Consider the following 25,335-nt stretch of genomic DNA (forward strand, 5'->3'; position numbering starts at 1 on the left):
TATATAACACTAGACTTTCTAGAAACCCCAGAAGAAGCATACTGTAAGAGTATGGTTTATGCCTCAGAATAAGGGAAAAACTGAAGTAGATTAAATTTGAACAAAGCCTAAAACCAAGCCTCCACAGAATCAAGAAAATCTATCAGTAAATTAACTACCTGCTGGAACAAAATTAAAAACACTCTTCTAAGATAACAAAACCAAGAATGTCATAAACATATTACTTACAATAGTAATATGTAGTCAAAAAATTATAAGAGAAAAAGCAAGAAAGTATGACCCACAGTCAAAGGAAAACAGTGAATAGAAACAGAATCACTGACAATTGCGATGTCAGGATTAATAGATAAGTACTTTAATGCAGCTATAATTCATATATATGATAAATGATGTACAAGAAAAGGAGGATATAATGAGCGAAAATATAAGGAATTTCAGTAGCAACTAAAAACTGAAAATAAAAATCAAATGGAAATCCTGGAACTGAAAAAGACAGTATCTGAAATGATTAAAGAAAAGAAAACCGCTATAAAGTTAACAGCAGATTGGACAATGTAAAAGAAAGGCTCAGTGCACCTGAAGACAACCGAATAGAAATTATCTAAACTAAAGCACATAGAGAAAAAAGATTAGAAAAAATTAACAGATCCTCAATGACAGATGTATTCAAGATTAGGCTATCTAACATATTTATAAATTGGACTCCCCGAGAGAAAGGAGAAAGAGAATGGGGTAAAGTTTTGATAAAATATTGGTCAAAATTTCCAGAGCTGGTTTAAAACATAAACCTGTACATCCAAGATGGACAGTAAATCCCAAGCAGGATAAATGGAAATAAAATCACAGCTAGGCACATCACAGTCAAATGGATGACAACCAAAGATAAAAAAGAAATCTTGGCCGGGCGCAGTGGCTTATACCTGTAATCCTGGCATGTTGGGAGGCCAAGGCGGGCGGATCACGATGTCAGGAGATCGAGACTATCCTGGCAAACACTGTGAAACTTCATCTCTACTAAAAATACAGAAAATCGGCCGGGTGTGGTGGCAGGTGCCTATAGTCCCAGCTAGTTGGGAGGCTGAGGCAGGAGAATGGCATGAACCCGGGAGGCGGAGCTTGCAGCGAGCCGAGATCGCGCCACTGCACTCCAGCCTGGGTGACACAGCGAGACTCCATCTCAAAAAAAATCTTAAAAGTAGCCAGAGAACCAAAAATTATACAGAGGAACAACAAGAATGATGACTCGCTTCTCATTAGAAACAACAAAGAACAGAAGATAATGCAACAATATCTTTATTTTAAAGTCACCCTAATATTCTATAGTCAATGAAAATATCCTTCAAAAATGGTGAAATAGACATGTTCAGATAAATGAAAGCTGAGCTAATGTGATACTAACAGACTTGCACTACAAAATTTGCTAAAGAAAGTTTTTTATCTGGAAGGGAATACTGTATGAAAATTCATATCTATGGGAAAGAATACAAAGAATTAAAATAGTAAATATATGGTAAATAGACATTATTTCTTTCTTTTCTTACATTCTTTAAAAGTCAGTTGACTTTTCAAAAAATGATGCTGGGAAAACTGGGTAGCCACATGCAGAAGAATGAAGCTGGACCCTTACCTTATACCATATACAAAAATTAACTCAAAATGGATTAAAGGCCTAATTATAAGTGCTAAAGTTATAAATCACTTAGAAGAAAAGATAGAGGAAAAACTTCATGACATTGTATTTGGCAATAATTTCTTAGAAACAATACCAAAAGCACAGGTAACAAAAGTAAAAGCAGATAAATTGGACTGTATCAAAATTAAAAACTTCTCTGCATGAAAGGACACAATAGAGTGCAAAGGCAACATACAGAATTGAAGAACATATCTGCAAATAATCTAATAAAGCATTAATATGCAGAATAAAGAACTCCAACAACTCAACAACAACAAAACAACCAACAGCCTAATTTTAAAATGAGCAAATTACTTGAATAGACATTTCTCCAAAGAAGATATGCAATGGCCTAGAAGCATATTAAAAGATATTCAAAATCACTAACTGGGGAAATGCAAATCAAAATCGCAACACCCATTAGAATAGCTACTATGACAAAAAATAGAAAATAAATAAGAGCCTTAAAAAGAAAAAATTGTGACACATGCTGTAACATGGATGAACCTTGAAGACATTAGGCTAAGTGAAATAAGCCAGTCACAAAAAAGGCAAATACTTTTGATTATATTTATACTGGGCACCTAGGGTACCGAAATACCGAAATCACAGAGATCAAGTCAGAATGGTGACTGCCACGTGTTGGAGGAAAGGGAATAGGGAGCTGTTGTTTAATGGGTATAGAGTTTCAGTTTTGCAGGATGAAGAGCTCTAGAGATTGGTAGCACAACAAGGTAAATGTATTTAACACTATTGAACTGTATGACTAAAACTGATTAAGGTGGTTAATTTTATATTATGTGTATTCTACCATAATTAAAAAAAAATTGATGATTTTTTTTTCTTTTTTGAGACAGAGTCTCACTTTGTCGCCCAAGCTGGAGTGCAGTAGTGCAATCTGAACTCACTTCAACCTCTGCCTCTCACATTCAAGTGATTCTCCTGCCTCAGCCTCCCAAGTAGCTGGGACTACAGGTGTGCACCACCACACCAGGCTAATTTTTCTATTTTTAGTAGAGATGGGGTTTTACCACGTTGGCCAGGCTGGTCTCGAACTCCTGCCCTCAGGTGATCCACCTGCCTCAGCCTCCCAAAGTGCTGGGATTACAGGCGTGAGCCACCAAGCCTGGCCAAAATAATGACTTTAAGCAAAAATAATAATATACTGTGGAGTTTATAACATACACAGATGTAAAATATATCACAAAAGCATAAAACATGAAAGAGAAGTAAACAGAATTATACCATTGTAAGGTTCTTGCATTGTAAGTAAGGCAGCATATCATTAATTCAAGGTATAATGTGGTAACATAAGTACATATATTGTAATCTCTAAAGCAATCAATAAAAAACAAACCCTATGGCCAAAAAAAAAAGAAATCAAAAAATACATTTTTAACCTAAAAGAAAACAGGAAAGATGAAACAAAGGGACATAAAATAGATGGGACATACAGAATATAAATACCAAGATGGTGGACTTAAATTCAAACAAATTAGCAATTAAATGCAAATTGTCTGAACACATCAATTGAAAAATGCTGCATTTTATTTTTATAGACAAGGTCTTGCTCTTATATCCAGGCTGGTGTGCAATGGTGTGATCATAGCTCACTGCAGCCTCAACCTCGTGGGCTCCAGCAATCTTCCCGCCTCAGCCTCCAGAGTAGCTGGGACTACAGGTGCACACCCTCACACCCAGCAAATTTTTTTTTATTATTATGTTTTTGTAAAGTTGGGTGTCTCACTTTGTTGTTCAGGCTGGTCTTGAACTCCTAAGCTCAAGCAATCCTCCCATCTTGGCCTCTCAAAGTGCTGGGATTACAGGGATGAGCCATGCTTTGCCTGGCCCAAATTGCTGCTTTTAGAAAATACAGTGACAAATATTAACAGTCCCATTTGAAAACTCCTTCTAAAAACAGTGTTTTAATGTAAAAATTTGAATTATAGAAATGATGCCCTCTATACTTCAGATAGCTCTGATCTTCCCATATATCACAGTTATATACAAAAGAAATGTGCATTAATATATATTCTATTATTGTTATCTGCATTATGGATGTTTAAAATGCTTCCAATGAGACCTACTATCAATAGCACTGCTCCGAGGTAAAAAGATAATGATACAAAACCAAGAAAATGTCTATTAAATGGGTTGTTTTTCGGAGAACTTTTGTCACCAATGAACCTTTGTTTTTTGTTTTGTTTTGGTTTCGTTTGAGATACGGTATCACTCTGTCACCCAGGCTGGAGTGCAATGGCACCATCACAGCTCACCGCAGCCCCAACCTCCCAGGCTCAAGCAAGCCTCCACCTCAGCCCCTTTTGCCCCACCATCCCACAAAACCTGGGACTGCAGGTGCATGCTACCCTGCCTGGCTAATTTTTGAACTTTTTGTAGAGATGGGCTTTCGCCACGTTGCACAGGCTGGTCTTTAACTCCTGGGCTCAAGTGATTCACCCGCCTCAGCCTCCCGAAGTGCTAGGATTACAGGCATCAGCCACTGCGCCCGGCCAACCTTAACCTTTTCATCTAAATTGTGTCTCACTCTTTTCTCCAACTGTTTCTATAGTCTGTCTCTTTTTAGTTCTATGGATTTTACAGAGACAGAGTGTAAAAAGACAGATTATCTAAACTTCTTATGAAAACTGTTTATATATCAAGCCAGCTTGTAGAACCAAGTTCACATTAGCAAAAAGATTTTTTAAATGGGTATATGAAAGAAGGAAACAGGGAACTAAAGCATTTCCCATATATATTACTATATAATCACTCCCTCCTTTTTTATAAATTCCTATATATCATTAAAATAATGTTTGGTGGACCCTTGTATTCCTTCACAAATATTTTGTCATATTATAATTGGTTCTCATCTTGGTGCTGCTAAAATCATAGACTAGCTAATCCAGATAGAAAGTAAGTGGAAAATAACTTTTTAACTGATTTTTTTAAGCCTAGAAAGCAAAGTTTTATAAGTTAGGTATAGTAATGCTTCTGTCCCAAGATAAAATTCACCTTAAGAAAGTAGCTAGTTTGCATGTCATTTACGTTTTTGATCTGTCTCAAGTAATCCTGATAATCCTAGACATTTTCTTTTTTTTTTGAGACAGGGCCTCACACTGTTGCCCAGGCTGGAATGCAGTGGCACCATCATGACTCTCTGCAGCCTTAACCTCCTGGGCTCAGGCAATCCTCCTGTTCCAGCCTCCAGAGTAGCTGGGATAACAGGCATGTGCCACCACTCCAGGCTAATTTTTATATTTATTTTTGAAGATACAGGGTCTTGCTATGTTGCCCAGGCTGGTCTCAAACTCTTGCAAGGCTCAACAGATCCTGTACGTTCTGTCTCCCAAAGTGTTGGGATTACAGCTGTAAACCACTGCACCTGGCCTAGTATTTGCCATTTTTAGCTGTGACACTTCAATAACTTTGTCAGTAGCAGCAACACTACAGAATGAAACAGGTTTTTTAAAAGACTGACAAAAAATGAAATTGGAATTAGTTTGTCTAATAAACGATGGCAATGATGTATCTGATGGATAGCAATGGGAAGTAACCAAGAAGTTTCAGGAGACACTTGACTCTCCTTTACAGTCAAATACTCCTTCAAAAAGGAATGGTAAATATTCTTTTATGCATAATAATAGCTATGGTAGAAACCCATTCCCCCCTTATTAATAGAACACCAATGTTATTTAGACATCCACCCTTTAAAAAAATGATACAACAAAAAACTTGGAGATAAACTGATTTGTGTAAACCCATCCCCTAGGTAATTCATAACCCCACTCTCTTCACCAGTAATCATTCAGGAGGTGGGGATATGACTCAGTCAATCAGTTAGGAAGGGAAGTATGCTAGAAGGCTTCTGGGAAAGATCTCCTTGTTCTTAACAAGAAACTCAGGTAAAGAGATGCTTTTCTTTGTTTTTCTGGATGCCGTTTTGACTGGATTTGAAGACTGAAACTGCAGCAGTCACCTTGTGACCATAAGGTTACCTAGTCTGAGGACAACGACTACCTCTTTGAGGATAGCAGACTGGAACAATAGAGATCTGGATTCTGATGAAGTCACTGAACATCTGAAATAACCAATTTGGGAGCTGTCCAACTTTGAAACTTATTAGAGAAATGTTTTCCAAATATTTAAGTAATTTTGAGTTAAATTAATCATGGATGAAATTACCCATATTTTTTACTTACTAGGTATCTGGCATTGTGCTAAGTGTTCCACCTGTGCCACTTAATACAATAAACATGTAAGATTGTTACTACAATGCCCATTTAACACGAGGAAACTTTGTTTTATACAGTTTAACTACATCACCCACAGACACATAGCTAGTAAATGGCACAACTGAGAATCCAACACTTTTTTAAAGTTAGGGTCTTAGCTACAGTAGTTCTTGAGGTACTGGATCAATGTTATTTAATCATTAATTCTACAAAAAATTACTGACAACAGATTATGAGCTATGTACTGTGTCAATTTCCTGAAAATTGTCTTCAGATTTTTCAAGTTTTTTTTTGTTTTGTTTTTGTTTTTGTTTTTGTTTTTGTTTTTTTAGAAAAAGCAGTATCTTAACTTAGACTGTACATGAGAACAAATATTAAGGCAACCAAACAAATAGGCTTGGTAATAGTGTTTTCTATCTGGTAAGGAATACCTTCAGTAGGTAAGTAATCTGCATTACTTATTTCAGTAGCTTTAGGTTTAGAGTATCTTGGAAAGCAACGTAGATTGCAAGGATCTGTGTTATGGGTTAATCTGCATCTGCTGGGATATACAGGAAGGTTACCTTTGACTGAAGGGAATTCTCAGGTGTGTAGCAGCAATCTCACGTTCAAAGTAACATTAATTCCAATTGCAATTATGATGTGCTTAAGAGCTTACTTAGAAATCACCAATTGCTAAAAATAAACAAATATTTACTGAGTATTTGACTAAGTACATAGTGCTTTATGTAGGAGATACAAAACAAATATGAGCTATGAAATATTAGTATGTATAGGAGTGCATATACTGGTTTGGGAGATGAAATTAACGCCCACAAAATAAGAGCAAAATGCAAGGAAGTATATAATTAAACAATTATATAACGAAAATAAGGACTTCAGAAAAAAGATTATAATCGTCAAGTGAATATCTACATACCAACTTACAATTTTCGAAAAGCTCTTACACTGTGTCATTTGATGTCCGCCAAACTGTATGAACATAGAAAAAGCCAATTAATATTCAATCAATAATGACAACTGCCATTAATGATAACCTGAAGTGTATCAGACACTGTGAAACACTTTACATTCACTCATTCTCATTTTATCCTTACAAGATTTCCATGTGGTAGGTACTATTGTCCCCATTTCCAGATGCTGACATTGAGTTAAAATTAATTGCTTGAGAACATACAACTAATTCACACAACTAATTTACACAGTTGGTTCTTAACACTAGCATCAAAGTTGATAACAGTATCAAAGTTGAGAGTTCTACTGAATTTTGCCAGTACTATGAAATAACGAATCTCCAAAACCTATAACTATCTCATCTCTAAAGAAATCTTGTCCTTATTTTGTCTGAAATAAATTTTAGCAAATCTAAACGTCACTGAAACATCACATAGCTCATCGTGAAGAAATTTTTTAAATGTAGGTTACTATGAAAGAGCCACTGACAGATCTTTATCACATGAAATCTTCATTTTCCACCTTTGAGGTAGTTAGATTGGTACTGAATACAAGGGGAACTCAAGCCTCTCTTGTAGATAGTTGTTGATGAGAAGGTAACATCACACAAATTTAGGGGTTTCTTTCCTCCTGCAGCACAGCCTATCTCATCCTGACTAATGAAAAGGTAATATTTTGTTTTTAGAGTTACTTCAATACATAACGTCAAATAGGTAATTTGAATCACCCTGTTTGCGCAGTACAACAGTTATGTACTTTGTTTCTATTGGACCTCCAGGTTTACTATCACCAAGATATTCAATATTCTGGACTCTCAGTGTCAGAACCCCAGCTCAACCAAGTCTAATCAACCCCAAAAAGCTAGGCCTGTTACCAAATTCTCCTGAGAATGACTTGTTATTTGAAAAGCACTCATTAAATTATAAAATTAACAGCAGAATACTAGAATATTCCTGATGCCTGGTCAGTATGTTTTATTCTTTTGAGACAGTCTCACACTGTCACCTGGGCTGGAGCGCAGTGGCGCGATCTTGGCTCACTACAACCTCTGCCTCCCAGGTTCAAGTGATTCTCCTGCCTCAGCCTCCCAAGTAGCTGGGATTACAGGAGCCGCCACCATGCCCAGCTAATTTCTTGCATTTTTAGTAGACACAGAGTTTCACCACGTTGGCCAGATGGTCTCAAACTCCTGACCTTGTGATTTGCCAGTCTTGGCCTCCAAAGATGCTGGGATTACAGGCATGAGCTACCGAAAAATCTATTTGGAAAACCCAAATAAGATTGAAAGATAAAGAATTTGAACCAAAAAAACCTAAGGGTTTTCTCATTAACTGTTAGGTTAGAGTAGTGATTCTCAAAAATAGTAACTACACTGAATTCTTATTCATATATATACATAATATAGTTTGATTGTGGAAAAAAGTTTATAACACAAAATTTACCACTATAACTGTCTTTAAGTGTATGATTTGGTGGCATTAAGTACATTCACAATGTTGTACAATCATCACCACTATCTATTTCCAGAACATTATTATCCAAAACAGAAACTCTGTACCTGTAAATAGTAACTCTCCATTCCCCCTCCTCACCCTGCAGCCCCTGGTAATCTACTTTGTCTTTATGAGTCATACAAATTTTGAATCATACAATATTTGTCCTTTTGTTTATGGCATTTCAACTAGCATATTTTCAAAGTCCATTCATGTTATAGCACATATCAACAACTTTATTATTTCTGTGGCTGAATATTCCATTCTATGGGTATACCATGTTTTGTTTATCCATTCATGTGTTGATGGACAATTGGGTTGTTTCCACATTTTGGTTATTGTGAACAGTGCTGTTGTGAACACTGGTGTACAACTATCTCTTTGGGTATATACCTAAGAGCGCAACTGGTATGTTTAACATTTTGAGTAATTACCAAGCTGTTTTCACAGAATCTGTATCATTTTACAGTCCTACCAGCAATGCACGAGGGTTCTAATTTCTCTGTATTCTTGCTAACATTTGTGATTTTCCCTCTTTTAAAGTAATAGCTACCCTAATGGGTTTGAAGAAGTATCTTATTGCTTTTAATTTGCATTTCTCTCATTACTAACAGAGTTTAGCATCTTTTCATATGCTTATTGGCTATTTGCATATCTTCTTTGGAGAAATGTGTATTCAAGTCCTTTGCCCATTTGAAAATTGGGTTTGTCTTTCTGTTGTTGACTTGCAGCAATTCTTTACATATTTTAGATGGTACACCTCATCAGATACATGGTTTGCAAATATTTTCTATTCTGTGGGTTGTCTTTTCACTCTTGATAGTATTCTTCGATGCACAAAAGTTTTTACTTATGATAAAGTCCAATTTATCTATTTTTTCCTTTTGTTTTGAGTGCTTTGGGTGTCATATTTAAGAAATCATTGCCAAATCCAAGGTTATGATAATCTGTCCCTATGTTTTCTTCTAAAAGGTTTACAGTTTTAGCTCTAAAATTTAGTCCTTTAATCCATTTTAAATTTTGGATACAGTGTAAGGTAAGAGTCCAGACTTGTGCTTTTGCACGTGATATCCAGTTTTGCTAATACTATTTGTTGAAAAGACTCTATTTTCCCCATGGAATATCTTGGCACCTTTGAAAAAAATCATTTAACCATGTATGTGAGGGTTTATTTATGTGCTCTCGCTTCTGCTTCATTGGTCTATATGTCTATCCTTATGCTAGTATCAAACTGTTTTGGTTACTGTAGCTTGTCCCTCAACTTTTTCAAGATTATTTTGATTATTCAGGGTCTCATGAAATTCCATATTAATTTCAGGATGAGTTTTTCTACTTCTATTAAAAAAACACCATTGGGATTTTTTATAGAGATTAAACTGAATCTATAGATTGCTTTGGGTAGTACTGCTAACTTAACAATATTAAGTTTTCCAATCTATGAACATGAGATGTCTATTTGTCTAATTTCTTTCAGCAAGATTTGCAGTTTTTAGAATACAATCTTGTGCCTCCATGATTAAATTTATTCCTAAATATTTTATGTTAATGTTTTGGGTGCTATTGTAAATGGAATTGTTTTCTTGTCAGGTTGTTAATTGCTAGTGCATAGAGGTGCATAGAGGTACAGTTATGCATCGCATAATGACATTTTTGCCAACAATGGACCACATATATGATGTTGGTCCCACAAGATTATAACGGAGCTAAAAATTCCTATTGCTAACTTAATGTCATAGTGCAATGTATTACTCATGTTTGTGGTGATGGTGGTATTAAAAAATCTGCATAGCCAATCATACAGAAGTGAAGAGTAATGTGCAAGGCCTTCACATTCACTCACCACTCACTGACTCACCCAGAGCAATTTCCAATCCTGCAAGCTCCTTTCATGTTAAGTGTCCTATACAGGTGTACCATTATCTTTTGTGCCTTTTTACTGTACTTTCTCTGTTTACGTTTAGATACACAAATACCATTGTATAACAATTGCCTGCAGTATTCAGTACTGTAACATTCTGTACAAGTTTGTAGCCTAGGAGGAATAGGCTGTACCACTTAGGTTTGTGTAAATATACTCTATGATGTTTACACAAAGACAAAATTGCCTAACAATGCATTTCTGAGAATGTATCCTTGACACTAAGTGACTCATGACTGTATAACTGACTTCTGAGTATGAATTTTGTATCCTACAACTTTGCTGAATTAGTTTATTACATCTAACAAAGTGTGTGTGTGTGTGTGTGTGTGTGTGTGTGTGTGTGGATTCTTTTGGGTTACATATGATTACATCATCAGTGAATAAAGATAGTTTTACTTCTTTCTTTTTCTTACCTAATTGCTCAGGACAGAACTTCCACTACTATGTTGAATACAAGTGGTAAATGTGGGTATCCTTGTCTTGTTCCTGATTTCAGGGGAAAAGCTGCCAATCTTTCACCACTGAGTATAATGCCGGCTATAAGCTTCCACAAATGGCCTTTATCATGCTAAGCACTTTTTTTTTTTTTTTTTTTTTTTGAGACAGGGTCTCATTTGTCACCCAGGCTGAAGTGCAGTGGCACAATCTTGGCTACAGGCACGCACCATCAGGGCTGGCTAATTCCTTTTTTTCTTTTTTTGGTAGAGACAGTGTTTTACCATGTTGCCCAAGCTGGTCTTGAACTCATGAGCTCAAGTGATCTCCTCACCTCGGCATCCCAAAGTGCTGGGATTACAGACGTGAATCACCACACCTGGTCTGAGTACACTCCTTTCTACTCCTAGTTTACTCAATGTTTTTCATCATGGGATGTTTCCAGATTTTTCAAGTACTTTTCTACATAAATTAAGAAGATCATGCAATTTTATTTCTTTATTAATGGGGTATATAAAATGATTAAATTACCTATGTTGGTCCACCCTAACTTTTTTGGGATAAATCCCACTAGGTCATAGTGCATAATCTTTTAAACAGGCTGCTGGATTTGGTTTGCTAGTATTTTGTTGAGGATTCCTGCATTTATATTCATAATGAATATAGTCCTATAGTTTTTTGTAATATCTTTGCCTGGCTTCAGTATCAGGGTAATGCTAGCCTCATGAGTTAGAAAGTGTTTCCCACCTCTTCAATTTTTTTGGAAGGATTTTTGTTAACTCTTAAATATTTGGTAGAATTCATCAGTAAAGTCATGTGATCCTGGGCTTCTCTTTGTTGGAGGATTTTTTTTATTTTGATTCAATCTCTTGTTACAGGACTATTCAGTTTCTATTTCTTCTGTGATCAGTTTTGGTACTTTGCATCTTTCTAGGAACATGGCCATTTCAACTAGGTTATCCAATTTGTTAGCATAATATTTGTTGGTATACAACTTTTCATAGTACTCTCTCACAATCCTTTTTCATTTCTGTAAAGTTAGCAGTAATGTCCCCATTTTCATTTGATTTTAATAATTTGAGTTCTTTTTTTCTTAGCCAGTCTAGTTAAAGGTTTATCAATTTTATCTTTTCAAAGAACCAGGTTTTGCTTTGTTAATTTTTCTGTCTTTCTATTCTCCATTTCTCTCTGTTCTCATATTTATTATTTTCTCCCTTCTAGCTTTGAGTTTAGTTTGCTCCTTTTTTACTCATTCCTTAAGGTATGTACTTAGGTTATTGGAGCTCTTTCTTCTTTTTAAATGGAGACATTTATAGCTATAAAATTTCCTCTTAGCACTGCTTTCCCCACATCCATAATTTCTGGCATATTGTGTTTTAGTTTTGTCTCAAAGGATTTTCTAATTTCCCTTGTGATATTTTTCTTCTCATTTCTTTCCAAAGAGGGAAGCCCTTGTGATTTCTTCCTTGACCTATTTGTTATACAGCAGTTTGTTTTCTGAATGTTGCATAGTTGTGAATTTTCCAGTTTGCTTTCTATCAGAGATTTCATTTTTCTTTTCTCTTTTTTTTTTTTTGAGACACAGTCTCACTCTGTCGCCCAGGGTGGAGTGCAGGGGTGTGATCTCAGCTCACTGCAAGCTCCACCTCCAGGGTTCATGCCATTCTCCTGCCTCAGCCTCCCGAGTAGCTGGGACTACAGGCACCCACCACCACACCCAGCTAATTTTTGTATTTTTAGTAGAGACGGGGTTTCACTGTGTTAGTCAGGAAGGTCTCGATCTCCTGACCTCGTGATCCACCTGCCTCGGCCTCCCAAAGTGCTGGGATTACAGGCATGAGCCACCACGCCCGGCCTTCTTTCTTATTTGAGACAGAGTCTCACTCTGTTGTGGATAGAGTGTGAGATCTCAGCTCACTACAACCTTTGCCTCCTGGTTTCAAGCGATTCTTGTGCCTCAGCCCCCTGAGTAGCTGGGATTACAGGTGCCCGCCAAAAGACCTGGCTAATTTTTTAAAATATTTTTAATAGAGATGGGGTTTCACCATGTTGGTCAGGCTGGTCTTGAACTCTTGACCTCAGATGATCCACCTGCCACAGCCTCCCAAAGCGTTGGGATTACAGGCGTGAGCCACCGTGCCCAGCCCTTAATAAATTTTTAAGATTGAAATCATACAAATTATCTTCTCCAGGAACAATTAATTGCTTGAACCTGGGAGACGGCGGCTGCACTGAGCTGAGACCACACCATTGCACTTCAGCCTGGGCAACAAGAGCAAAACTCTGTCTCAAAAAAAAAATAAAAATAAAAACTTATTAGGACTTCCTTTGAGGCCTACCATATGGGATATATCCAGGAGAATGTTCCAAGGGCACCTGAAGAAAAATGTGTATTCTGCTGTTACTGGAAGTGAAGGAAAGTGATATTTATGTCTCTTAGGTCTACATGGTTTATGTTGTTGTTGTTCAAGGCCTCCATTTCCTTATTGATCTCCTGTGTGGCTGTTGTTTCAATCCATTATTGAAAGTGAGATATTGAAGTATCCAACTACCACTGTAGAACAATCTATTTCTTCCTTATATTTTATCAATATTTACTTCATATATTTCAAAACTTTGCTATATATGTTTATAATATACTCTTGACAAATTCAACCTTTTATAAAGAAATAATGTTCTTTGTTTCCTGTAACTTATTGGCTTAAAGTCTATTTTTCTGGCTGGGCACAGTGGCTCATGGCTATAATCCCAGCACTTTGGGAGGCCAAGCCAGGTGGATCACTTGAGCCCAGGAGTTTGATACCTGCCTGGCAACATTGAGAAATCCTGTCTCTACAGATAATTTTTTTTTTAATAACCAGGTGTGGTGGTGGCACATGCCTGTGGTTCAAACTACTCAGGAGGCTGAGGTAGGAGGATCATTTGAGCTTGGGAGGTTGAGGCTGCAGTGAGCTGTGATCACACCACAGCACTCCAGCCTGAGCGAAAGAGCAAGACTCTATCTAAAAAAAAAAAAAACAGTCTATTGGGCCAGGCACAGTGGCTCACACCTGTAATACCAGCAATTTGGGAGGCCGAGGCGGGCGGATCACCTCAGGTCAGAAGTTCAAGGCCAGCCTGGCCAACAAGGTGAAACCCTGTTTCTACTAAAAATACAAAAATTAGCCGGGTGTGGTGGCAGGTGCCTGTAATCCCAGCTACTTGGGAGGCTGAGGCAACAGAATCGCTTGAACCCAGGAGGCATGGGTTGCCGTGAGCCAAGATCATACCACTGCACTCCAGCCTGGGGGACAAGAGCGAGACTTTGTCTCGAAAAAAAACAACAACATAAAAAACCCAGTCTATTTTTCTGACACTAATATAGCCACCTCAGCTTTCTTTTGATTACCACTTGCATAGACTATCTTTTCCCGTTCTTCTTTTAACTTCTTTGTTTCTTTGTATTGAAAGAGAGTCTCTTGTAGACAGTATATAGATGGATTGTGTTTTTCCAATTCTGACAATATTCGCCTTTAAATTGCAGAGTTGAATTCAACTACTTTCAAAATAATTACTGATAAGGACTCACTGCTATCATTTAGCTATTTGTTCTCTATATATCTTACATGTTTTTTTTAACCTCAATTCCATCATCACTTAAAAATATACATATTTAGTTCATATTTTGTAGTGTACCATTTTGATGTGTGTGTACATTATTTTCTTTGTGGTTACTTTGGGGATTACAATTAATATCTTAAAGTTATAATGACCTAGTTTGAATAATGTCAACTTTGTTTCAATTATACACACACACACACACACACACACACACACACACACACACTATTCCTATACATGTCCATCTCTATATTGTCACAGGTAACATATTTTTACATCATATACTATTAACACAAATCTAAAATTATTGTTTTATGCATTTATCCTTTAAATTACATAGTAAAATGAAACATCACAAACCAAAAATACAATACTGCTTTTATATTTACTTGTGTAGTTACCTTTACTAGTGTAGTTACCTTTACTAGTAGTTACCTTTACTAGTGTTATTTGTTCACATGGTTTTCATTTCAGCCTGAAAGACTCCCTTTACCATTTCTTGTAAAGCAAGTGTACTAGTAATAAATTCCCCCAGAGTCTGTTCATCTGAAAATATCATAATTGTTTCTCCATTTTTTTTTTAGGAGTGGAGGGTGCTTCCAGTGAAGACTAGGAACCAGCTACACAAATTCTAAAACAGCTGTAATACTTTTCTCCACTCTTGAAGGACAGTTTTTCCAAATATAGACTTCTCAGTTATTTTCTTTTACTATTTTAAATATGCCATCCCACTTCCTTCTGGCCTCCATAGTTTTTGATGAGAAATCCAATGTTAATCTTATTGAGGATTCCTTCTACCTGAAGAGTTAGCTCCTTTTGCCTTCTAGATTCTCTTGCTTTGTAGAATTTGAGTATAACATGTCTTACTGTGGATCTCTTTGACTTCATCTTGCTTAATGTTTAAGTTTTTGGATGAATATATTCACGTCTTTCACCAAATTTGGGAAATATTTTTTGTTTTTTTCTCTCTCATCCCTCCTGACACTTCCATGATGCATGTGCTGGTACGCTTGATGGTGTCCCACAAATCCCTAAGGTTCTGTTCCTTTTTCTTCATTCTTTTTCCCTTCTGCTCTTTAAATTGCATAATTTCAATAGCCTTATCTCAAGTTTGGTAATTTTCTCTTTTGCCTACTCATATTTGCAATTGAACTCCTCTGGTGAATTTCCATTTAACCTACTGTACTTTTATGTTCAGAATTTCTATTTGATTCCTTTTTTATAACTTTTATCTTTTTATTGATATGCCCTATTTGTACATTCTTTTTTTTTTCTTCTTTTTTTTTTTTAAGAGACATGGTCTTACTCTTGTGACTCAGGCTGGAGTACAGTGTCAATTCAGCCTCAAACTTCTGGGTTCAAGGGATCTTCCTGCCTCAGTTTCTCAAGTGGCTAGGACTACAGATATGTGCCACCAGACCTAATTTTTTTTTTTTAATTTTTGTACAGATTGGGGGTCTTGTTATATTGACCACACTGGTCTGAAATTCCTGGCCCCAAGTGATCCTCCCACCTTAGCCTCCCAAAGCACTAGGATTACAGGTGTACATCATTGTGCCAGGCCTTATACATTGTTTTTCTGATTTTCCATAGTTCTTTGTCTGTGGTTTCCCTTTAACTGATTAAGCATTTTAAGAGAGTTGGTTTAATGTCTTTGACTAGTAACTCCAATGTTTAGTATTCCTCAGAGATGGTTTCTGTAAAAATTCTTTTTTTAAAAAAAAAATTCCCGTGAATGGGCTATACTTTCCTGTTTCTCTATATGGTGACTTTTTTGTTGAGATTTAGACAATTAGACATCTTGAGTACTATAATGTGGTAACTCTCAAAATCAGATTCTACTGCTCTTCACGGATTGCTCATTTTTGCTTGCTTAAGGCTGCAGTATTTTATGTGGACAAAGAAGTTTCTCTTCTGTTATTGCTGTAGTCAGGCACTGACCTGACAGAGATTTAATTAAATGTATGGATCCAAAGAGAGAGAGAAAAGAGTGTGTTCCTTTACATATTCTGTTAGCTGCCATGAGAAAGCTGCTACAAGCCAGGGGGGCTGAAAAACAAAAAGTGTCTTTGCTGGTTCCTTAGGGAATTGCCAGACTGACCAAATGCACAACTCCTAAAATTTGTAGGAAAGGTTCCTTACTGCCACCCCTGGCAATAGCCAGCTACTCCAGAAATGTGGACTACTATCCCCATGGCTGCAGCAGGGTGGAAGAAAGGGGATTGCTAGCTGTATTGCAATGAAATGTTATTGCATTTCAGCTGTACTTTTCTTCACCAAGCACTCCTCAGGTTGCTGTTAAGTGTTCAATCAGTTTCCAGAGTTCTAAAATAGTTGATAATACCTTTTTCACATTTAGTGGTTGTTTTGTTAGAAGACCAAGCTCTGAAACTTCTTATTCCACAATTTTCCAGGATATCACTCTCTTCTTTTTCCATAGTCACTGATGTGACAGTAAAAATACACCCAAGATGTACAACTAGGTACATTTTCACAAGAAAGCATTTTGAGAAGAAAGACAGGCAATGGCCATTGAACCATCTTTTGTTTTTTGAACCATTTTTAAAAGGAAAAAGTTGTGTCATCTAAAAATCCAAGAACTATGTGTGTCTAGATTTGAAATTTGAGAGTCTTTGTCATTGTTAATTTCTGTCATGTGGTTCATCCAATTCTTCTCTTACAACATGTAGGCCAAGAACTTAGAAAGAGATCCATTGTTCCACTAGAGAGAAGGCTTACGTTTCATTTTTAAGATGTCTTTATTTTTGACATAAATTAAATGTAAATCTTATTAAAAAATAAAAGTTGTCTATCCGAAAAGGTTACAATGGTTAATCCATTTATATAATATTCTCAAAATGACAAAACTGTAAACCTGGAGAATAGACTAGTGATTTGCAGGGGTTAGCAGCTGGGGTATAGGAGGATCAGTTGTGGCTATAAAAAAATGTGGCATGAGGAATACTTGTGGTGACTGAAGTTCTGCATCTTGAATGTAGTGGAGGTAACATGAATCTACACATGGTACAACTGCATTGAACTAAATGCACACACACACACACACAAATGCATGTTAAACCTTTGAATTCTACATAAGGTCACTAGATGTCAATTTCTTGATAGTGATACTGTACTATAGTTACACGAGATATAGTTACCACTGGGGGAAACCGGGTGAAAGATACAAGAGATCTTTCTGTACTATTACTAACTGCAACTACATGTAAATCTAATATTTAAAAAATAAGCTGTGGCTGAGTGTAACAGTATACAATAAATCATCTCTTCTGCTGTCTTAGCTGAAGAATTGAAAAAAATTTTCAAAATAGAAAGTTAAAAAAATAAGTCTTGTGAGTTAAATGCATGTTGAGAAAGATAACTGGCCTGGAAATAAGAGGACTGCTTGTTTTGGCACTAATTTCTCAAGCTTTCTGCATCTCATCTGTAAAAGGGACTATCACAATATTGTTGAAAAGACTATATGAAGAATATATTTAAAAGCACTGTGAAAATTGTGATACGTGTTATTTTGAGATTTTTGATAACAGTATTTAACATTTACTGAGTGTTTTTATGTGTTATGTGTTATTCATACTACAAGATCTTCTAATAACCCTAATTTTCTAATAACTTAATCTTCTTGATAACCCTATAAAAACATCATACAACTAATCCCATTTGACAGAAAAAAAAAACTTAAAAATTCAGAGCAGTTAAGTAAATTGCATAAGGTCATTCACTTAATAAAAATAGCTACCATTTATTGAATGCTTACTATATAGTTGGCACATACTTAACATTATATCATTTATTTAATGTTATAAGGCAGGTGTTATTATTTTCCATTTTATAGAACAGGACTAACTCAACCAAGGTTGTATACACAACTTGTAAGAGGCATGCCAGATCTTTTATACAGTTGACCACCACAGTCACTATCTACTTATGAATAGCTTATAAGACTGGCACATAACATGCAATGTTTATAAAACTATTTTTTTGCTAAACCTAGAAAAAATATTATTTTCCCTCCAACTATTTTTCTTCTTTAAAACTTAAAAAACTCCATTCCACAAATTACCTTTATTCTTTTGTTCTTTTACTTCTTACAAAGAGGACTTTTAATCAATTTTATTAATTCATTTCTTTTACCTTACCCTACTATTCAAGAAGAACTTTACAAAAATCTATGTTTGGCTAATAATGAATGATTACTATTAATTTTATCATGGCCATTTTCTCTCTCACTTTTTATTTCCTTTGATTCTGCTCTTAAAATTATTTTGTTATAAAAAATGGAAGTCTCGGCCGGGCACATTGGCTCACGTCTATAATCCCAGCACCTTGGGAGGCAGAGGTGGGTGGATCACCTGAGGTCAGGAGTTCGAGACCATCCTGGCCAACATGGCGAAACCCTGTCTCTACTAAAAATAAGAAAATTAGCCAGGCATGATGGCGGGTACCTGTAATCCCAGCTACCTGGGAGGCTAAGGCTGGAGAATCTCTTGAACTGGAGAGGCAGATGTTGCAATGAGCCGAGACTGCGCCATTGCACTCCAGCCTGGGCAACAAGAGGAAAACTGTCTCAAAAAACAAAAACAAAAAAAAAACACCTCTATGAATTAGAAGTAACTTGAGGGGTCACCTCTTTGTTAAAATAATTTCTCACTCTTTTTACTACATTATAAATTATGCTTAATCACCTAGGTTTGATTTTGCTGTGAATTTATTCTTCAACTCGTAGAAACCCCAACATTCTATAGAACTTCCTCTATTCAACAATACAGATACATGTCAATCCAGAAGCCTCTCTACATCCACACCACAACCCCTGTATTTCTTATTCACCTGCTATAAATATTATTTGCTTGAGACTCTTGTTTTTGGTTTCTGCCAGTTTGTTTTTCTTTCCACTTTGTTTCATATGCTGCCTCTTTCAAGGTCTCTAAAAAGAGAAATACTCCCTCAATTCTCTGTATAACCATTTTCTTTTTCTTTGATCTCTTAGAAATCTTTATTAAACAAAGATTTTCCAATTTTTTCTTCACTCATACCTCTTTTCCAGGCTCTTAAACGACATTTCTTACTTGCCGAATAGCTTCACGGATGAACTTTATTTCCCTCGAAACCAAATTTTCAGGGTCTATTAATGGCTTATCATATTCCCTGGCGCTCAAGATTTAATCTTTAGAATTCTTTTTCAATAGTCCCTCTTCCCTACTCACCATGGTCAACAGATCAGTGTGTTCTTAAATTGAGGTTTTCAATTTAAATAATCAAAATCAAAATCATGAAGAAGGGTTGTTAAAAATGCAGATTCATGTGCTTTACCCTGAATTAGCTGAAAATGTTTTCAAGGATAGATCCCAGAAATCATTTTAAATCAACAACCCATGTAAGACTTAGGCACACTACATTTTGAGAACTTCTGCATTATATCAATTTTCACCTAAGCCTGCTCATTCTACCTTCTCAGTGTTTCTCATCCATTTCTCTCCTATTGTCTCTACCCTAGTTCAGGGCTGCTTCATCTCTTAGCTGGACATCTGTAATAGGACTTTCCTGCCTTTAGGATATTTCCCACTTTAATTCATCCTACACACTGGAGTCTTATTAATCTCACTAAATTGCAGCTCTGCTCATTTAATGTGACAACAATTTACTGAGAGCATACTATATACTAGGTGCCCTAGGGCAGTAGATTCTAAATGGTGTGATTACCAGATTTATTAAGTGAGGGAAAACTTTTCAAAACAAAGATCCTCTACCACCTCTCCAGGCCTACTTAATTACAATCTTCAGAGCTAGAATTAAGACAAGTTTCTTTTTAAAAAGTTCCCCAATTGACTCCTTTGGGTAACACTAGATGCTTTTGAATAACATTAGACTGGAACAAATAAAGATTAAGACATTCTTGTGTATTTTAGAATGTACTGGGAGGGGTATGAACATAAGCAAACAGCTACCATATAATATGCCGATTAATGTTATATTAGAGATACCAAGTGCCATGAAAAGATTAATTCAAACTGCATTAAATACCTTCAGCAACACACCCAGCTGGATGAAATCTGTTTGTCCTCTAATCTTCCATAGCACTTTATCTATAATCCTCTTATGGTCTTCTTTCATCTTGCTCAATAATTATTTTTTTATTTGTCTCATTTCCTCTACCCTTGTACTTGAGGACACAGTCTTGGTCTTTGTGGTGCATGTAGTCTGACAAGAAATTTTTTTTGGAGTTCGAATTTATTTACATGATAAAGTTACACAAAAAATTAAATTTTGTAAAGTTAGGTATTTAATAAATGATCTCAAAAATAGGTCCTTGTAACTCTAGGATATATGTAGCCAAACTTATGGGTCTTAATCCCTGCATGGCACTTAGTACAGTTCCTTTAACACAACAAGTACTCAATAAAAAAAGCTGTGTTAAACCAATGGGGTCTGGGAAAAATGTATTTGGATATGCAATAAAAATACTTAATATGTCCAATATCCACCATGAGGTTATGATTCCAAATGAAATAACATGGTGGTGGTTTTTGCAAACTGATAACCTGTAAGTCAAAATCAGCCAAACTGTTTTGTTTGGATGGCTCAGGTGGGGATGGAGGGTTGTTTACAATTTTAATTTGAATGCCTTCTGTCTGGGCAAATATACTTTGAATTGCCACAGGCCCTACCACTTCCTATTATCTTACACTAATCTGACTTACACATTTATGCTATCTATAGGTCTAAAGATGGGAGTTCTGAAAGGTGACAGATAATTGCTCCCAATCATTTCTGCTTTTTGAGTCTTGGCTACTGTTATGGGCTTCAGTCCCCCCAAACTTATATGCTAAAGTTGTAACCCCTAGTACTTCAGAAAGTAACCCTATTTGGAGATAAGGTGTTTGAAGAGGTAATTAAGCTAAAATGAGGTCTTTAACACGGGCCTAAATCCAGTAGGGTTGGTGTGCTTACAAGGAAAGAAAATTTGGACACAGGTGTGCGCACACATGGAGAAAACAGCACATGAAGACAAAGAGATGAGACAGTGATCTGAGTCAAGGAGAGAGACCTCAGAAAGAAACCAACCCTGCTGACACCTTGATCTTGAACTTCTAGCCTCCAGAATTGTGAGAAAATAACTTTCTGTTGTTTAAACCACCTAGTCTGTGGCATTTTGTTATGTTTGCTCTAGCAAACTAATATGGATCTCAACTATATTTAATATGAATCTTGGCATTTTTACATCAAAACTTATTTGTTCAAGTCTGTCTGCCAGGTACATGGTGAACACAATTCTGAGTAGTTTAGGGTCTAGATGATGCAAGTTATATGTAAGATATGTTCATAAACATAAATAAGAAACATTATAAGGAATACAAAAAAATGCCAAATAAAGACTATTATAGGCATTCAGGAGGGAGAGAGGTGACTATGGACTAGGTCACAAAAGATTCACAATTTGAGCTGGGTCTTAAAAGCATAAGTAGGATTCAGCCAAGCTGAGGGGAGAAGACATCAAGGAGAGACAGTGAACAATGGCAAATACATGTCTACCACCAGAGGAAATTTGTTTTTCTCCTTTTAAGTACCTCTAATTTATGTTCAAGTGTCTTTTCTGTGCTTTCTAACCTCTAAGATCACTATATATTTTTAAATGAATGGTGTAAGTCCTTACAAAATTTAGGCTTTTTTTTCTTGTCAGATAAATAACAGTTCAACTAACTTTGTTCAGTACAACACTGACATCCAAAGGATACTTGGGTTCATCTGAAGGCCTCTTGGGCTTCTGCTGAGTTGGTTTGATTTTCAAATAGTCTATGTAGGCAGTAAGCTGCTCATGGAACATTCTCTTTTGAAACCCTGGGCATTTTTTGATCTCTTGCCCATTTATCAAATCTCATCACATTGAATGGCTCCACAATGCAGGTGGCCTGTGTTTTCTTAAGTGCCTCCTCTTCTTAAGAATGTATTACTCAGTTCATTAATGTTTCATACTTAAGTATTCTGTGTATTTAATTTTTTATTTAATGAAATTTCTAACCTTCAGGCTGAGGAATTATTCAGAATGTTTCATCCAAGCTGCTGGAAAAGTGCTCATTAGCAGGGAGTTTTGAAGATGGAATTTTAAGAAAGGGGTTGGCAGGATCCCAAATACATATAGATCTAAGCTTTCATAAATGCTTCCCTACCTTAACTATGGAGGAAGAAATTGTTCTCGATAAGCAGATAAGTTTTGCTTTAGTTCTTACATTTTAGTGACAATAATTTAATAATGATTTCTGTGGTCTGATAAAAGATGTTCGTTTAAAGAGTTATCTGCAGAAAGCTGTGTGGTCACTGATGTTTACTTTCATTGACAAATGAGATCGTCTTGTGTGGGACTATCATCATCAAATGAGATACAATTGAAATTAAAGCAGCTATGTTTACCATTCGGTTTAAAATTTTTTAAATTAAAATAATGCTCCTAACGAAAGGAGTCTCAGCTGAATTAGTTTGAGTCTTGGCATGGACTGGGCTCATATCACCTGCTCATCTTTACCACCTGCCTTCAGATTTATGGGCGATTAAGAACTTAAGTCTGAGAACCTATGAGACTGTTACAGAAAATAAAATAATTTCAGGTCTTCGTCCATTTAACTGGTTCAGATGAAATTTGGGGTCAGAAACAACCAGAACGTTAAATTTCATTGTAAACTTAAACCGCATTCAGTGGTTAAAGACTACAAAATGTATGTAGTGCAGTCAAAAAACCTCACACAGCAAGAGGTTATTGAATGTTTAAAGATCCAAAATTTCAACTTATTCTGGTTAAGTACAGGTATGTTGTGTAACAAAGTTGACGGCGGGTTTCTGTTACCCCCCTGTTGGAGGAGGAGGCGCCACCATACGCTTACCTTAGGGAAATAACGTGCACTTTATAATCGTTCAGGTAAATCGTTGGGTGAGAAAGAAGAATAAAGGACACAGCCGGTGGAGTGACCCCAGCACACAGTCCCGTGGCTGCTCCGGAGGAAACGGCCGCAGCCCCCAATCTCCTAGTCCCTCTAGCAGGGAGTTTTCCCGCGGAGTCTCGCCTAGCGGCCGGAAGCCACCTCAAGCCGCCCACCCGGAAGCCGTCGTCTTGGCAACTGGGTATCGTCCCACCCCCTTTTCTTAGCAACTCCTATCGCCTTAGACGTCTGAGGCCAGCAGGGCCTCGATTGGTTCCTCTGTCTTTCACTCTGGGAGACATTTGAGACCCAGAGTCTCTAGAGCTCGTATTTGAATTTGTGGCGCTTGGTGTCCGCGAGTTGCCGAATGAAGCTGAGCGTCTTAATGGAACCAGGGATCTCAGGGGTGAGCGACCGCGAGGGGAGAGCGACGAAAAGGGCGGCCGGAGCTGGAGGGGCGCCGAGTTAAACAAAAAAGGGCGGCCGGAGCTGCAGGGGCGCCGAGTTAAACAGGCCATTTCCAGATGGGGGGCTTCAGGCGAGCTGCTTAGCTCCCCTGAGGCAGGCCCTCTGTTCGCCTACTCGTAGCCTCTAGGTTTTTCCCTCACGTCGTTTTCCGGCCGTCTCAGAGACGCCACGCCTGCCCCCGTTCTGTTGCCCCTGATGGAAGGCTCCTCTTAACGCTACCTTCCCTCTTTCACAAACAAAATGTCTCTCAGCTTCCTTCTTTCTCCGACGTGCTTACACCTCCCCCAAGTATAATTCACTCCCCACTGATGTCTTTGGTAATTTCATCCTCGTCTTCATCACTAACACTATGAGACACGGGTGCGTGCACTTGACGATGTAGAAAAATGGCTTTCGCGCAACCTGGTGAGCGTCCCACACCTCACAAATTGAATCCAAAAAGTTCCTTATTCATAAAAGATGCTGCTGTCCTACTCTTCCCGACCGGGAATATCATGACGTGGAAAGCAGCAAGTGACAGCGTTTTATAAAGCGCTACAAAAGTAAGCTATTGATGCATTCACATCGGAAACATAATTGTTTTGTTTTTGGTCGGACCCTCTTGATCCATACGTTTCGTATTGGGTTTTTGGATACTGTTCAGACTTTGAAACGAATAATGCCAAAAGTTACGTTGCAGGACAAACTGAGGATTGATCCCAAGCACAAAAGTAACCACTGATTAAAACCTTCTGTTCATTAGCTTCTTTGTCTATTATGATACTTCTCCCATCCCAGTGGATTTAATTTCCATTGAGATTTATGAACATTTTAGGAGTTTACAGTCTAAATAGACAGCTTTCCCCACCTCTCCTGTATATGACCATGAAAATCCTCTATTAACTTTCCAATTTGATAATGCAGTATGAGCTTCTATGTGCTTAGCCTCTAGAACAGAGATTCTTTTGGGGGTGGGGGGTCATAGTCCTGTTTAAGACCCAGAGGAAAACCTTGGAGCTTTTCTCCAGAATATGACACATACACACAAAATTTTGTATTAGAGAGTTGTATTTTATTTTAGTAGAAAAGAGATCTCACTTTATTGCCCAGACTGATCTCCAGTGTCAGCCTCCCAAAGTGTTCGGATTACAAGCGTGAACCGCCTAGCCCAACCCAGTTTTAGGGAGTTTTAGATTCTGTTTTGAAATATGGATGTTAGTGGGACCCCAGTCCAATTCTAGACGTTTATTTATATATATATATACACACACACGTATGTCTATATATATAATTATATATATTTACATAATATATATCTATGTATATACTTTTTTTAAGTAGAAATAAGCAGCAAAACAGTGTTTTACTTCTACCGAATGGCTGTCATTTCTTAGTTTTAAAACTTGTAGTTCGGAGGGAGGTGGAATGAGAAGGCTGAAACTTTTACATGAGGGCTGATTTAAGGATATTAGAAAAGTCATTTCTAAGTGTGGCGGTCCACGCCTGTAATCCCAACCAACACTTCGGGAGGCTGAGGTGGACAGACTGCTTCAGCCCAGGAGTTCGAGACCAACCCAGGAGTTCAAGACGATAGTCGGACCCCATCTCTACAAAACAATTTTAAAATTAGCCAACTGTGGTGGTGTTC

At 37.0% G+C, this 25,335-nt stretch overlaps 1 protein-coding gene, 1 long non-coding RNA gene and 1 other non-coding gene across 3 annotated transcripts in view; 1 reads left to right on the top strand and 2 right to left on the bottom strand.

The window, feature by feature from the left end:
* Positions 1 to 23,418, bottom strand: part of LOC134760431 (uncharacterized) — a 148,771-nt gene extending 125,353 nt beyond the window's left edge. The window contains exons 1-2 of the long non-coding RNA XR_010137852.1: positions 23,205 to 23,418; positions 6,835 to 6,879 (exon numbers count right to left, since the gene is read on the bottom strand). This is a non-coding gene — a long non-coding RNA (uncharacterized LOC134760431). The remainder of the gene's footprint in view (positions 1 to 6,834; positions 6,880 to 23,204) is intronic.
* Positions 14,900 to 14,961, bottom strand: LOC112129459 (U7 small nuclear RNA). Its single transcript, XR_002911860.1, has one exon. It is a non-coding gene; the product is annotated as a U7 small nuclear RNA (small nuclear RNA).
* A 115-nt stretch (positions 23,419 to 23,533) lies between the features above and the next one.
* Positions 23,534 to 25,335, top strand: part of PMFBP1 (polyamine modulated factor 1 binding protein 1) — a 556,696-nt gene continuing 554,894 nt past the window's right edge. The window contains exon 1 of the mRNA XM_063717359.1: positions 23,534 to 23,646. The gene's annotated coding sequence lies outside the window, so the exon portion shown is untranslated. The remainder of the gene's footprint in view (positions 23,647 to 25,335) is intronic.

This window comes from Pongo abelii, chromosome 18, assembly GCF_028885655.2.
Source record: "Pongo abelii isolate AG06213 chromosome 18, NHGRI_mPonAbe1-v2.0_pri, whole genome shotgun sequence".
In the NCBI taxonomy this organism is placed as follows: Eukaryota; Metazoa; Chordata; class Mammalia; order Primates; family Hominidae; genus Pongo; species Pongo abelii.